This window comes from Theropithecus gelada, chromosome 1, assembly GCF_003255815.1.
Source record: "Theropithecus gelada isolate Dixy chromosome 1, Tgel_1.0, whole genome shotgun sequence".
Taxonomy (NCBI): Eukaryota; Metazoa; Chordata; class Mammalia; order Primates; family Cercopithecidae; genus Theropithecus; species Theropithecus gelada.
Window position 1 is genome coordinate 27137603 of NC_037668.1, and position 16087 is coordinate 27153689.

At 44.5% G+C, this 16087-nt stretch overlaps 1 non-coding gene across 1 annotated transcript; it reads left to right on the forward strand.

Annotated features, from left to right (window-relative positions):
* The first annotated feature begins 3 nt into the window (after window positions 1-3).
* TRNAG-GCC lies at window positions 4-74 on the forward strand. Its single transcript has one exon. It is a non-coding gene; the product is annotated as a tRNA-Gly (tRNA).
* Window positions 75-16087: the final 16013 nt, after the last annotated feature.

The following is a 16087-nucleotide window of genomic DNA, read 5'->3' on the forward strand; positions in this document are numbered from 1 at the left end:
GGTGCATGGGTGGTTCAGTGGTAGAATTCTCGCCTGCCACGCGGGAGGCCCGGGTTCGATTCCCGGCCCATGCAGCACGCCCTCCCATTTTGGTGCTGCTGCTGCTCCAAATGGAGCTGCGCTCGCCTCTGCCGCCTCCTTACACTCCGGGCGCGCCAGCGTGTCCTGCAACGGCTGCGCTCCCACGCGCGATGCCCCTCTGCCCTTTCTTCCGTGCCTCTCTGACTTGCGGATGAGGCTGACCCCTCCCCACTTCCTTGGTAAAAACAACCCCTCCAAACACGAAAGCACGCCAGACACCAGCCCTTGGCAACCTCCTGGTCCTGTTTCTCTTCACTACCCTGCCACCACCTCTGCCCGACGCATTTCACTTCAAGGAATATCGCCAGGCACCACGGGCTTGCACCCACTCGCCCCACCTCTTCTCTTCACCCTTCACCACCTCTACCTCTTTGTCTCTCTCTCCCCACCTCGCTGGCTCCTCACATCCCGAAAATGCTCTTCTAGTAGCAAGGAAGTCGCCACTCCCGGGAGTAACTCGTCTGTTTCTCCTAGGGGTCACACAGTCCTTAACGCGACCACAGGAGTATACGCGTGGCACGTGCACCGTCTACATTCACCGTATTTCGGCTACTCCACACTCCCCTCATTCTGCCCGCACCATCACTGCCCTGTCGCATCTCCCTACCTAATCCCAGACCACCTCTTTAGTGGAGGATGCTGCCTTGTTTCTGTCCCTCGGACCTCTTTTCATCTCAGCCCCTGGCACATGCCTGAGACCTGAATGTGCGTCCTAAAGACGGCTTATTTATGTCTGGGGTCCACTTGCATTCCCTACCCCTTTGGTACGTGGCACGTGGCCTCCAGTCGCTCTGTCACGATGTCTGCCCCACCCTGGGCTGCTTGCTACCTCGCCCCAGCCCCACTCCATACTCTGACCGACCGGCCCATGTAGCATCCCAGTCTCCACTGTGGGGGTCCCCTTTGACCACACAGACTTCCTTCCTGCCTAGACCAACCCGCTCTAAATGTACTGTTCTGTGCAGCCTTCAGGCTCAGCCCTCCCTTTGTCTCACCCCCACCCGCCCTTTCTCTCTCTCACACACACACACACTCACACACCTCTCTCTCTCTGTCTCTGTCTCTCTTTCTCTCACTCTCAATGTCTCTCTCTTAGGCAACTCTCCCTCTCACCATCAATGCCCCTGTCTCACATGATTCACATCCCCCAGTCCTGGCCTACTTCAGGTTGTGTCACTAGCTGGCATCCCCTATATCACACAGGTAGCTGGCACAGCCAGCTCGGAACATGACCCCATGCACTAGGCATCTGACCAACCTCCTTCTGGCTGGACAGCCTCACTCCCAGATCTTACTAGTCAGTCTTTGCACCCCCTGGACACCCTGGACTCTTTCTCCCACCTCCCAGCATGCAGCATGCTTCTGTCCTTTCTTTGGTGTCAGCCCCTTGCCCCAGTTTGGGGTGGACTGCAGCCACGGGAATGTGCACCTTCCTTCGTCACTGTCACCCATTGACATCCACCCACATCATGCTGACGAGCAAGCCAGCCTCCTGTGGGGCTGGCAAACATCTCTATCCCCGATAGGATCTGGTCTCTGCAGGTGATCCAACTGTGCCAGGATCCCATGAATGACACATGACAGGTTTGTGCAGTTGGTTGGACGTCCACTTTGACCCTAAAGAGTTTTTTGGCAGTAAGTCAACTGAGCTCTGCTTTTTAGTGAGGAAATCAACCCCACAACAAGATCAATGCAGGGATAAATAGAGGTTTGGAGAGCTGTTCTATGGAGGGGCTGGGAAGAAATTCCACAGCAAATATAGGTGTTGCAGATAGGTGCCATCTCCTTATGTTCCTTGCCCTTTAGAGATAAGATAGAGTAGGTGAAGACATGGGAAATAAATGTCACCTAGAAATCTATCTTAAACCCTGACTTTCCACACATGCTTTGGTTTGCTTGGCTGTTGGCTTTTCCCCAGGAGCTCCTGTATCTCCGTGCTTCAACGTCTGTTGCAAGGTTGGTCTAACTCTTGGGACCTCTCAAGATTCATTTTCACATCTAGAATAGGCGAGAAACTTAAACTTGTCAACTGTAAGTGGGAGCTTGCATACATGCAGGCACTCCGCCTTGCACAAATATAGGCACAGACACACACGCAAACGGGCAACTGCTGGCACATGTGCATGCCACCTAATCTTATTAGAATCTGTGCAATAAACACATAGTAATGGCCAGCTAACAGGTATATGAAGAAAATGCTCAGTATGTCCAGTCGTCAGGGAATGTAAATCAAAACCACGATGAGATTGCATTTTACCCCAGATAGGATGGCGATTTTTAACCAGAAGGGAAAATAACTGAATTTGGAGAGGAGGTCGATAAAAGGGAATACTTAGAAACCTATCTCGGGAAGACAAATAAGTACAGCCGTTAGTGTTAAGAAAGTGAGTTTATTTCCAAATGGCAGCATGTGCATTAAGAGCTAAGGAAGCATAGGTGGAGTCAGTTTAAATGTTAGCTACCTTTCCTTTGTTTAATTCTAGTGCTCTTGTAAGAAATACCAGTTTAGCTAGTTGTGTGCTTGTGCCTGGAGAGAAAGACACACGTTAAATAACATCATTTAGAGTGCCTAAGGCATATCCTACCTGATGGAGTTCTTGCTCCACAAAGGAACTTCCATCCTTGAAGAAAGTACAGTCTGTATCTTCTAGGGGGGTTTCCATGAGATCCTCCCTGGCTGCAGAGGTCTGTACCACTTGTTCACAGTTATCTTTAGGTTTCCCAGTTTTCTAGGGATGGACAGCAGCTGGGTTTAGGTGACAGCAAGTTTTTAACTGGATTGAAGGCCCTTCTTACAGCAGAGCCTAATATTTAAAGAGCTGTCTATCCGTTAGCCAAAGGTTTCCCCTAGAGGACAGCAATCCTGCTACACTATGTGGAGGTATATAGAGTTTTGCCATTTCCCAGGGGTAACTTGGTAGCCTCTGGTACCAGCAGGACCACTGCTGCTACTGCTCGGCGACGTGCTGGCCATTCTTTAGTTACCAAATCAAGTTTCTTACTCAGGTAGCCCACTGGTTGTTGAGCTGATCTTTGGGCTTGAGTTAAAACTCCCAGTGCCATTCCCTTCCTTTCTAACATATAAAGATTGAAGCCCTCCCTGTGGGAAGGCTGAGGGCTGGTGCCTTAAGTAAGGCTTGTTTTTGCTGGTTAAAGGCCTTTTGAACTTCAGGTTCCAAGGTTAAGAAATGAGTTTTAGCTACCTGAGTTTCTTTTGTAAGGTGTTATCAGGGATGAGCTATCTCACCATACCCAGGTATCTATAGTCTGCAAAATCTTGTCATGTCCCAAAATCCTCTTAGTAGCTTGAGGGTCTTAGGAAGGGGGAAGGAAGAAATAGGTTCAATCATTTCTACCCCTAATGCTCTAGTCCCTTCAGACAACAGTAAACCCAGATACTTCACTGAGGTTTGCCAAAGCTGGGCCTTGGATTTTGAAACCTCATATCCTTTGTCAGATAGGAAATTAAGAAGAGCTTCTGTGTCTTCCTGAGAAGCTTCCTCAGTTAGGACACAGAGCAGGATGTCATCTACATATTGCAAAACCCTGACCTGAGGATGAGAAAACTCAGAGAGGTCCTTTGATAGTGCCTTTCCAAACAAGTGAAGACTATATTGAAATTCCTGAGGCAGCACCATCCATGTTAGCTGGGTTGTTTGGCCAGAACTTAGAAGACAAACAGGTATGGAGAGTTAGGATGTAATGGTATACAGAAAAAGGCATTCTTTAGATCTAGGACTGTGAACCATTAGTTCCCTCAGGTATTTGAGTTAGCAAGGCATAGGAATTAGAGACCACTGGATGAATTAGGACTGTGGCCTCATTAATGAGGCAGAGGTCCTGAACTAGTCTCCATTCCCCATTGGGTTTTTGTACTCCTAATATTGGGGTGTTGCAGGTGCTTTTACAGGGTTTGAGGAGGTCCTGCATTTTCAGGTTATTAATAATGGCTTATAGCCCTTTCCTAGCTTCTGACTTTAGGAGATATTTTCTCTGGTTAGGAAAAGAAGTAGGATCCTTAAGGTTGATCTGGACCGGCCTAGTGATTAAAACTCGACCTTATTCTTCCTTCAGTTGCCCATACTTTTGTATTAATATTAGCTTCAACCAGGGAAAGACAAAGAGTTTCTTCTGGGGCTATAAGGATGCTGGCGGCCATATGAGCTAAACTGTCTCTATCTAGTAAAGGAGTGCGACTTTCAGGCACGATTAAGAAGACATGTGTAAATAATAGGTCCCCTTAACTGCAAGTAATGAGCTGAGAAAAATATTAGGTTAGAATCTTTCCTGAGATGCCCATCTTGGTCATGCTATGGGAAGAGGGGAGGCCTGGATTGGAAAAGAGAAGAGAGAGACTGGATCCAGTGTCCAGAGGGAGGTCTACCCTCCTGCCTTCAATTTCCAGAATCACCTGGGGCTCCTGAGCAGAAATGGAAGTTTGAGCCTCTGGAGCCAGGGGTTTGAGCTCTGGGGCCCATCAGTCCTGTTGGACCGTCTGTGAGATTGGTTCTGAACCCAGTGACCTCCATCTCTGGGGACAGTCTAATCTCCAGTGGTCCCTGATACCAGCTGGACAGAGTTGAGGTGGCTTCTTCTTGCTGCCTGGACAATCTTTCTTAAAGTGCCCTGACTTGCCACACTGGTAGCCACTCGTGGATGCACCTTGGGGATCCCGGACTTTGCAAGCTTGCAAAGCAGCTACTAGAGACTCTGTCTTTCTCTTGTGTTTTCTGTCTTTCTCCTGGGGCTTTTCCTGGTCTCTATTATAAAAGACCGAGGTGGTCACCCTCAGGAGGTTTTCCAAGGTCCTATCTGGTCCTATAGCCTGACTCTGCAGTTTCTTTCTAATATCAGGAGCTCCTGTGTAATAAACTTGTTCTTTAGGATCAGCCATCCCTCAACTGAATAAGGGGATAAGGAGGTGTGTTTTATTAGTGCATCTCGCAGCCTTTCCATAAAGGCTGAGGCATTCTCATCTGGCTTTTTGCATATTCATGAACAGTTTAGAGTAATTAAGAGGTTTGGCCCTAGTTCTTTGTAGGCCCTCCAATATGCACATTAAAAAGTGTTTCCAATATCCAGAACCTACAAAGAACTCAAACAAATTTACAAGAAAAAAACAAACAACCCCATCAAAAAGTGGGCAAAGGATATGAACAGACACTTCTCAAAAGAAGACATTCATACAGCCCACAGGCACATGAAAAAATGCTCATCATCACTGGCCATCAGAGAAATGCAAATCAAAACCACAATGAGATACTATCTCACACCAGTTAGAATGATGATCATTAAAAAGTCAGGAAACAACAGGTGCTGGAGAGGATGTGGAGAAATAGGAACACTTTTACACTGTTGGTGGGATTGTAAACTAGTTCAACCATTATGGAAAACAGTATGGCGATTCCTCAAGGATCTAGAACTAGATGTACCATATGACCCAGCCATCCCATTACTGGGGATATACCCAAAGGATTATAAATCATGCTGCTATAAAGACACATGCACACGTATGTTTATTGCAGCACTATTCACAATAGCAAAGACTTGGAATCAACCCAAATGTCCATCAGTGACAGACTGGATTAAGAAAATGTGGCACATATACACCATGGAATACTATGCAGCCATAAAAAAGGATGAGTTTGTGTCCTTTGTAGGGACATGGATGCAGCTGGAAACCATCATTCTTAGCAAACTATCACAAGAACAGAAAACCAAACACCGCATGTTCTCACTCATAGGTGGGAACTGAACAATGAGATCACTTGGACTCAGGAAGGGGAACATCACACACCGGGGCCTATCATGGGGAGGGGGAGTGGGGAGGGATTGCACTGGGAGTTATACCTGATGTAAATGACGAGTTGATGGGTGCTGACGAGTTGATGGTTGCAGCACACCAACATGGCACAAGTATACATATGTAACAAACCTGCACGTTATGCACATGTACCCTAGAACTCAAAGTATAATAATAAAAAAAAAAAGAAAGAAAGAAAAAAAAAAAGTGTTTCCTTTTCCACTCATCTTTGGAGTCATTGGAGTTCCATTCAAGGTTGTCAAGAGGTACCACCTCTCTTCCTATTGGGAATGATGATTCCCCTGTTTCTTCGCCTTCCATATTTTCTCTTTTCCTTTTTGGCCTACTCTAGGAGACATATTCCTCATCTCCAAACTTCTCTGCTGTCTGTAGAGCTGACTATTTTTCAGCTGTGGTTAGGGTTTGGTTTAAGAGCAGCATAACATCCCTTCATGTGAGGTCAAACACCTGAGTTACATTTTGGAAAGCTTGTGTATACCTATCAGGGTCATCAGAAAATCAGCCTAATTCTCCCTTTATTTGCCTAAGGTCCTGCAATGAGAAGGGAACTTGAACCCTAAGATGGTGTCACCTTCACTGGGCATTTCCTGTAGGGGTAAGAGCAAAGTTGGGAGAGTAGGGAGTTGTGGAGATGTTGGAACTGGAGGAGCTGATGACAAAGTTGGAAGGGGCTCTGAATAAGGGGGGACAAAAAGGGCCAGGACACTCAATTGCTGCCTCAGATGGTTCCCCCAGGAGCTGCTTCTCTAGTTTTAGGGAATCATTCCCTTTGGGCCTGCGTGATATGACTACTAAAATAACTGGGTCGATTGTGCAATGCTTGAAAAAGTCGAATAAGAAGGTCCTGCCCTTGCGCAAAAGCAGAGTTTCAGGGTCAAAGGAGTCTCAGTGCTTTAGAATGTACTCAAAAGGAGTCCTTTGTTCCCTCTTTCCTTTCGAGTGGCCCAAGGTAGAGAGGAAGACAGTGGGAGCATGCTCCCAACTGTTTTCCCTCCTTGGTTCCCTGGGCCCTGGCATCCACTAAAGGTGCCACCCATGGATGCAGGCGTGACCTGCAGCCATGGATCCAGAGGAGCCAAATGATGGAGTTAGTCATGCTCACCCATGCGATTCTAGTCCTCCACTTGTGATTTCCCTTTGACTTCCTAGACTTGTGTGATCTGTGTGGCTCTCTGATAGATGGATCTCAGGAAAGAATATGTAACAATTGTATTTGGCAAGGCCCATTAATAGAGGGAGTGTACTCAGTTGAGTTCTATAATCTGCTATTGTGGCCTGCATTAAAGCTTTTATTCTTAGGCAGTGGTTGTAGTCAACTTCTGGACATAAAAATCTCCTTATTATTTAAGTACCATTTTAGTTGAAGGAAAATAGGTGTCTTAAAAGACTGTAGGAATCAAATGGTGGTTTTTCTGCTGATGGAATAGTATTGGGGCTAAAATTTGGTTTTGGAGGACATTTTTCTCTCACTGTTGAGTTTTCCTATTCATAGATGGGACATACAGCCTGGTCTCTAGTAGAAGGGAGAAAAAAGGGTGGAGAATTAGAAAATAGAGTGTTTCAGCAAAGGGCCTTCCCAAGATGACTCATGGAGAGGATTTCTATTCCACTAGGTGGTGCTGTTTAAATATCATGTGCTCTCTAAACCAAGGGGAGAGAGAGAGATGTTTAGTGGGGGCAAGGGTGGGGTGGTGGTGCGAAACCTTTTGTTCCCAGAAAAATCACAGAAATGGCATTCCCTTGAGCTATATTCCTGGTTACTATGGCATTTGTTGATCTTGACTAACAGGATTATTTTCCTGAGCTGTATAAATTCCCACAGCATTGCACACAGAGATTGGATAAGAGACATGGTGATTATGGACAGGAAAGCAGGAAAATTGCCATAGAAAAAGCTGGAGATCCTGTTGCTGACATCCAACAGTGTGGCAGTTGGAAGCTCGGGTTAGTCCAGAAGCCTTCAGGTAATACCGGGGTGTGGCCCTGGCCTGGAACCATCAGTTGCCTCTGGACCTTTTCCAGCCGCACATGACAGCTAGGCTCTCCATGAAGGAAACCGGTTTAAACAGAGCCAACTTTCCCAGCACTCTGAGGCCACTGGGGTATTTGCTAAGTTCCCCCCACCAAGTCTGTCGTCTGGGTCTTGAGATCCGTGGCCACTTTAAAGGTTTTTAACTGGTCATCAGACACTCAGTTTTTAGTTTGATATTAAAATCGAGGGCAGAAGGCCCTGAAATGAAAGTAAATATTTGGAGTCTGCTCCTATCCTCACCCTTCTGATGAATCTACTTTGGATCCTAGATGGGCCTCCACAATGAAATGGCCTCATTGTCTGAGGTGATACCCAAGGTCTGTTGTCTCACAGTAAAGGAAATCAAGAACGTGAACACACAGAGAATGAGGTTAAGATCAGAAGTTTAATGGGTGAAAGAAAAAGAATAGCTCTCTGCTAGAGAGAGGGGTCCTAGAGAAATGGGTTTCCAGATCTGCAGTGAAACACGGGGTTTTATAGATATCTGGTGAGGAGGCAGTGTTTGATTTACATGGGGCATGAAAGATTGGTTGGACTAGGTCTACCATTTGCATAGGTGAAAAAACTGGTTAGGACTAGGTATGCCATTTGCCTAGGATGCAAATTTCTGGCCTTCCCCACCCTAATATTTTATTATGCAAGTGGGTCTTCTTCCTGAGCTGGGCCATGTCGCCTGTTCCTTTACTGTACATGTGGTAACAAAAAAAAAGGGAAGATGGTACCTGAATGTTGGATATGCCTGGCCCCCGGGTAGCCCTTTTCTATTAGCACAGCTGCTGGCATTCCCCCCGTGCAAACTTCCAGCTTGCTTATGTATGTTTGCAGCTCAATGTTTTAGGCTGCTCTTTGTTAGGAAAAAATAATTTCTTGGGCTGCTTTTTGTTAAAAGAGAAGCTCTGTTGAGGACTCTTTTACCCTCACTATCTGCCTAAATAATTTCTTTCTACCTCCTGTATCATCATGGCCACCAGTGGACCCACCACAACCACCACCATCACGACCACTACCATCAGCACCACACACTGTCACTTGTATCTTGCCACTGATTGGGTCAGGACTCCAGCAGCACTGCTTCCACCAAGCCAAGCCTGGTGGCTGACAGGTGGCTTCTCTCTCAGCTGCGAGAGATCTGTGCCTAATAATTGGGCCACTTGCAAGAGCCACTCACGCCAGCAAGCTCTCTGGCTTTTCCAAGGTGTACCAGACCCTGAGTCCAGGGTTCATGATTGGGCTCCGCATGTGTCAGCAGCTTTGGCAGGGATGCCAGCAGAACCTGAGGAGCTGAGACCATAGGCTATGGTGCTGGGGAGGAGGAGCTGTGAAAACGACTCTTTTAGCATTATGATGTTTTTCTTCATCTGGACATGATATTAATGAGATTCCTGTGATATGTTGTAACATGTGTATATTGTGTAGTGATCCAGTAGTGATCCAGTGAGGGGATGTAGGACATCCATCCCGTGGGTATCTGTCTTTGGAAACAACTCTAATATATCTTTGTTACCTATAGTTGCCCTACTCTGCTATGGAACATTAGAACGTATTCTTTCCATCTAACCACATGCTCGTACCTATTTCACCAACCTTGTTGGAGGCCATACAAATGTTTCTTATGATTACATATAATTGAAGCCTGTCAGTAACAATATGAACCTGTGATCAATTAAGCAGTTGACCAATCATTACCTCCTCCTCCTTACTCTTGTTATCCAACAAATACAAAGGGCTGTAGAAGCTCAAGGGCTGCTTTGCTCACTAGAGGCAGGGAAATCTCTTCTTCTTCCCTGGTTCCCCTTTCTTTAAGATAGTTTCTTTTTTTTGTTTTTGTTATCATTTCTGTCATTTTACCAGACATAATTACCATCTCAAGCAGTAACAGTAGTAACTGCTGTAGTGACGGTCTCAAGTAGTAACTGTGGCAGTCTGCCACAAGTGGCTCCTGAACAGGGACTATCAGGGGCAAAAAGAAACCTGAAGGGACCTGAAAAAGGCCTGCAGGGACAAGTAGAGATAAGTAGAGATAAGCAGCGACAGATAAGGACAGATAAGGATAGATAAAGACTAGGAAAAACTAGCAATATAAGGTCAGTATCCCAAAGAAGTACAAAAATAGAGACTAGCAAAGACTAGCAGACATTTGCAGGGACAGATAGGATCCTATAGGGACTTGAACAAGGAAGGGGTGCTGGAACAGAAAAAATTAACAGAAAAAACTAAAACCAACCAGATAAACGAGAAATCCCATTACAAGTCTGCCAGCAGCAACATAAGGTCAGTGCTCTAAAAAGGTACTGGTCAGTGCCCTAGAGGTACAAAGAATGGGAAGTTTTTTAATCAGAGTAACATGAGGAAGAGTTTGGTTATTTCTTTTCTCTTTTTTTGTTTGGAGTTGGGTACATACCATCTTCTTGTCATTATTTCAGGGTTTAAGAGAATTTTTTTGCCCCACCTATAGCACCTATAGAAAGTAGTGAACACGAGAGGGAGAATGAAAATTGGCTTGTACCATCTTTTGTGACTACAGAAAGGCTACCTTTAGCTTTGGCTTTCATGGATTGTAAACATGTGCTGGCACCTGCGAGGTGTGCAGGGGACTTGGGAGGTTTTCTCTGAGCTTATCAAGATGTGGGAACTGAGTTTCTTTGCTCTGCAGTATTGACTCAAGTAATGGCTGCTTTGGTAGCTGACAGCTCTAAAAGAAACCAAAGGTCAAGCCCTAAAGTGGGAAAGTGTTATAAGTGTAGAAAAATTGGACATTTCAAAAAAGAAGGCTGTCATACCTCTGGGAAAAAGGGATCTTGTAACACAGTTCCCGTCTTAACAGAAAAAACGCCAGGAGTTTGCTCTCCTTGTAATAAAGGAAATCATTGGGCTAATCAATGCCGCTCAAAATTTCATCAAAATGGCATCCCCCTGTTGGGAAACGAGAAGGGTGCCTGGACCCAGGTACCTCAAACTATGAGGGCATTCCCTGTCCAGACCACAACTCTGTCTCAGGGGAGGTTACTGGAGGCACATTGATTCCCTCTCCCTGGGAACACCTGGAAATGCAGGATTAGATCTCCTAGAGAACAAATTATGTTAATTAGAGGAAACAAACTCACTAAGATTCCCATTGGTATTTGGGGATCTTTGCCAACAAGATACATTGGATTGATTTTGGTAAAAGCTGTCTTAACTTACAGGCCCAGGAGTTGTTGATTTTGATTGTGAAGGAGAAATTCAGGTAGTGGTAATGTCACAAGATCTTTGGGTTTTTGAACTGAGAGAGTATATTGCTCAGTTGTTGCTTATTCCCTGTAAATTGTACCCTTCTCTATGCAAGGAGTGAGGAGGTCAGGGATTTGGAAGCACACCTAAGAGATTTATCTATCACAACCCATAGCATCTCATAGACCCACTTGTGCAGTGTAGATTGAAGAAAAGTTTTGTGGGCTTATGGATACGGGAAAAAGTCTCCCGTGGTAATAGATCTTGAGGATTGTTTACGAGAAAGATCAGTCTTCATTTGCTTTTTCTGTGTCTTCTGTTAATCAGAAAGAGCCCGTCTCTCATCAGTGGAAAGTTTTACCCCACGGTAATTAACCAAAGAGGCAGAAGCTGAGTTATAGCTTGTAGAACAAATGCTAAGCAACAGCATGCCTCCTGGCTACAACCACAAGAGCCTTTGCCTTTGTTTCAGTAGATTTACTAACGTGGGGATGAGGGTATGCTTGTGTCTTCACAGAAGATGAACAAACCATGTGGGTGTCCTCAAGGTGTGTATGACCATGGAACGGGAGACTGGAGGGACCCATGGATCCCAACCATGGACCTGGTTCCCCCAGTATGAGCCATGAACCAGTTGAATTTGAATGCAAAGATGGAACGAGGACCAACTGGAGTCACACTGACATCAACCCCCATAACATGGGGACAGATCAGGAAAACCACACAGGAAGCTGAGAAACTGCTACAGCACCAGGGTTTCACCTTTTGCTTGAACTCAGAGGTACAATCGATGCTTAATGGACCAATGCTTTGTGACTGAACTCCTCTCTACCCTGAATACAAGAGACTCTAATAGGTAGGAATATAATCACCTCTATTCAGTATGAAGAAGTTGCAGAAGACGGACCTTCATCCTTCTGCAACCCGTAGAATGAAGGGTACTCTTGTAAAAGGGAAGGGGGAAATATGTAAGAAGCATTCAAACCAGAGCAACTCTATTTTGAATAAGGGCTAAGAAAAATGAAGCTGGATCACCAACCGACAATGAAGGGTTGCACAGCCTGCAATTGCCTTGCTCAACTGATTTCAAAACAAAAAGATATTGGAGGCTGCACAAATGTTTCTTATGATTAGGGATAATTGAACCCTGTCAGTAACAATATGAACCGGTGATCAATTAAGCAGCTGACCAATCATTACCTCCTTCTCCTTACTCTTGTTACCCAATAAATACAAAGGGCTGTAGAAGCTCAGGGGCCGCCTTTGCTCACTAGAAGCAGGGAGCCCTCTTCTTTCCCGGTTCCCCTTTAAGATAGTTTGTTTTGTTATTCATTATCATTCCTGTGTTTGTCCCTTTGTTCGGTTGTAATGATGGGCAAGTGGTAACAGTAGTAACTGCTGTAGCGATGGTCTCAAGCAGTAACAGTAGTAACTGCTGTAGCGATGGTCTCAAGTAGTAACTGTGGCAGTCTGCCACAAACCTCTCTTCACCACAGTCACCCACACACCCTCTCCAGCCTCTGGTATCTACTATTCTACTCTCTACCTCGACAAGGTGAACTTTTTGAGCTCCCATATAGGAGTGAGAACATGCCCTTTCTTTCTGTGCTTGGCTCATTTGATCTTACATCGTGACCTCCAGTTCTATCCATGTTGCTGCAAATGAGAGGATTTTCTTCTTTTGTATGGCCAAACAGTATTCCATGGTGTATATATGCCACATTTTTTTTTTCATTTCCTGACTGATGGACACTTAGGTTGATTTGATGTTTCTGCAGTTGTGGATAGTGCTGCATTAAACACGGGGGTTCAGATATTCCTCTGATATCTGGATTTCCTTTGCTTTGGATAAATATCCAGCTGTGGGATTGCTGGATTCAATGGTAGCTCTACCTTTAGTTATCAGAGTGGGCAGGGATTTGTTTTGTTTTGTTTTGAGAAATCTCCATGCTATTTTTCATGATGGCTGTACTTATTTGCCTTCCTGCCAATGGTGTCAAAGTCTTCCCTTTTGTCTACCTCCTTGCCAGGATCAGTTATTTTTCCTTCTGTTTAATGATAGTCATCCTAATTGGGGTAAGATGACAGCTCATCGTGGTTTCAATTGGCATTTCCCTGATAATTGGTGATGTTGAGCATTTTCTTCAGACATGTATTGGTTGGCCATTCCTATGTGTTCTTTGCCCACTCGTTAATGGGTTTAGATGGTATTTGTATGCGGTGGTGGTCAGCTGTTTGTGTGTGTGTGTGTGTGTGTGTGTGTGTGTGTGTTCCAGGGATTGCTTACTGTTGATATGTTTGAGTTTTCTGTGTATTCTGGATGTGAGAACGAATTTTGAGAGTTCTGGTTAGTTAGACCAACCTGGCAATGGAGGTTGAAGTGGGGAGAGAGAGGATCCATTGGGGAAAACTGAAGAGTTAAACTGACCAGGAGTGTGTGTGGGAGGGTGGGTGTCAGGATAGACTTCTAGCTGACATTTGTTTTTCACACAAAGAACAACAAGAACAACACACACACTAACGATGGATGTATGTACACAGATGGAGACACTTATACATATAGAGAATTGGCCAGGACTTTGCCACAGCCATCCTTCTGCCAGTGGAATCTTTGTGACTGAAAGCTTACTTTTCTGTCTGCTGAGGGCATCTTTGTCTACTGGTTTGGTCACCTGTCAGAGTCTGTGATTTCTGAGGATAACACTTATGCCATCAAGTGCCCTGGCTGTTTCACTGGTTCCAGATCCTGAGCTATGTGTATAAAAAGTTGAGGTTGTATACTCTCATTTGTTTCAAAAATTTCATTTAATTTACATATATTTATAGTGAAATGAGAAATCTTACTCATTTTTGGGATATTGATATATTAGTCTTTAATCAGATATTTCTGCAAATGAGAATCTTACATACTCATTTTGGGGTTGTTGATGATGTATTAGTCTTTAATCAGATATTTCTGCAAGCATTCAGTTTGTCTTATCACTTGCAGCTTGGTGGACAGCCTGTGGATAAAGTGAAGGCAAATGCTGTCCATGTAAAGATGAGGAGAGGACACACAGAAACACACTAAAAAGAAGTCCATCTGAAGGTGTAGACAGAGACTCAAGTCATGTTGCCAAAGACCAAGGAAAGTCAAGGATATCTGGTAGTCAGCAGAAGGCAGGAGGAGGCAAAGAAGGATTCTTCCCTAGTGGAAGCATGGGCAGCCTTTAGTGGGAGCATGGTCCTGCTGACATCTTGATTTCACACTTCTAATTTCCAGATCTGTGATAGAACAAATTTCTGTCGTTTGGTGCCACCCAGTTTGTGATAATTTGTTGCAGCAGTCCTGGGAAACGAATACTTGCAAACTCACCATCTAGATTTTGTTTTTAACATCCTATTATATATCCTTTATCACATGTCCCTCCATCTATGCAAACTTCTAATTTGTGATTTTTTTAGCCTTTGGTATTATTTTAAATATTTGGTAGTGCAGTGTTGCTGAAGGTCTGAGAAAATGGTCACTATTATCTTTTTTTTGTTTTGAATGTGAAATTATAGTACTGTTACTGGCAATGCGGGAATCCTAGGTTCTTCTTAATTTGGAAGAAGGAATTCAGCCAAAAGACGCATAGCAAGGGTTAAGTAGCAGAGTTTATTGAAGAAAGACAAAGTACATTCCTAGAGAGGAGTAGAAAACAGCTCCAAGCTGGCCTGCCTGAAAAAATAGTAGTAGTAGTGTCTATTTAATTAGACATTATACTCTGAAAGATGAGTCAGAGTGGGTTGCTCAAAAGAATGAGCCAGCAGCAGGTAGTGCTGGGTGACTGTCTCTATGAGAATCTTATGTGATTATTCATGAAAAGGCTTGAGGGGGTGTCACTTGCAAGCATGTTGGGAGGTCCCTTTGAGCATGCATGCTCTGTGGTTGTACATGCTGGTATACATGTTGCAGGTCTAATTAGCATTTAAAATCTCCACCTAGGGGTGTGTTTTTACTGTTAAAATGAGCACAAGTATAGTCCAAGGCAAGTTTTTGGAGGACTGTCTGTGTTTGCCAGTGGGGAAAATCCCTAGCATAGTTATCTCTAGCTAGGGCCTGATAAGTCCCCTTCAGGGCTAGAGGAGTCTAACCATAAGGCCAGATGTAACCAATTTAGCCATTATCTTTTTGTTGACTGTCAGTGGGCAGCACTGACTATAGTGGGCAGCATCTCCAGGGCTTCTTTTTCTAGGGGGCTCCCTTGCCTGCTCATTTCTGGCTGTCTACCTACTCTAACAGTAAAAAGTTTTGAAATAAAAATTTGGAAGAATGCATCTACATCTTAAATGTTTATTCTTAACCCTAACAATTCCACTCTAGATATTTATCTTACTCAAATATTTGCACCCATTGGCAAAGTTGTATCTTCATTGCTTCATTATCTCTAATGTAGAAAATTAGGAAATATGTCACATATTTATAGTTAAGAGCCTGTTTATGAGCTACATGACGGTATGTGGCAGTTTAAAAGAATAAGGGAGGAGTAGGTAAGTACATATGTCAGTTATACTTTTGTGGTAGTCAGCCTCTAAAATAGCCTCTAATTATCCCACCTTCATATATCCACATCCCTGCAGATCGCTCCCACATCATATCACAGTTTGTCTTCGTGAAAATAGAATATGGCAAAAATGAAGGTACATCCCTTCCAATATTAGGTTGTAAAAGCATATGACTTCATCTTAGGCTCCCTGTCCCTCTTTTTCTGTCTCTCTCATAATCCACTTTTCACAGAAGCCAAGTATCATTTTGTGAGGACACACAGGTATTTCGAAAAAGCCAGTAGACATTTTGTAGGATATACAGGCAGCCTATGGAGAGGCCCACATGTGGAAGAGCTAAGGCTACCTAAGTGAGCAACCACCTGAATGAGCTTGGAATGGCATGCTCCAGCCCCAGTTGAAGCTTCAAATAA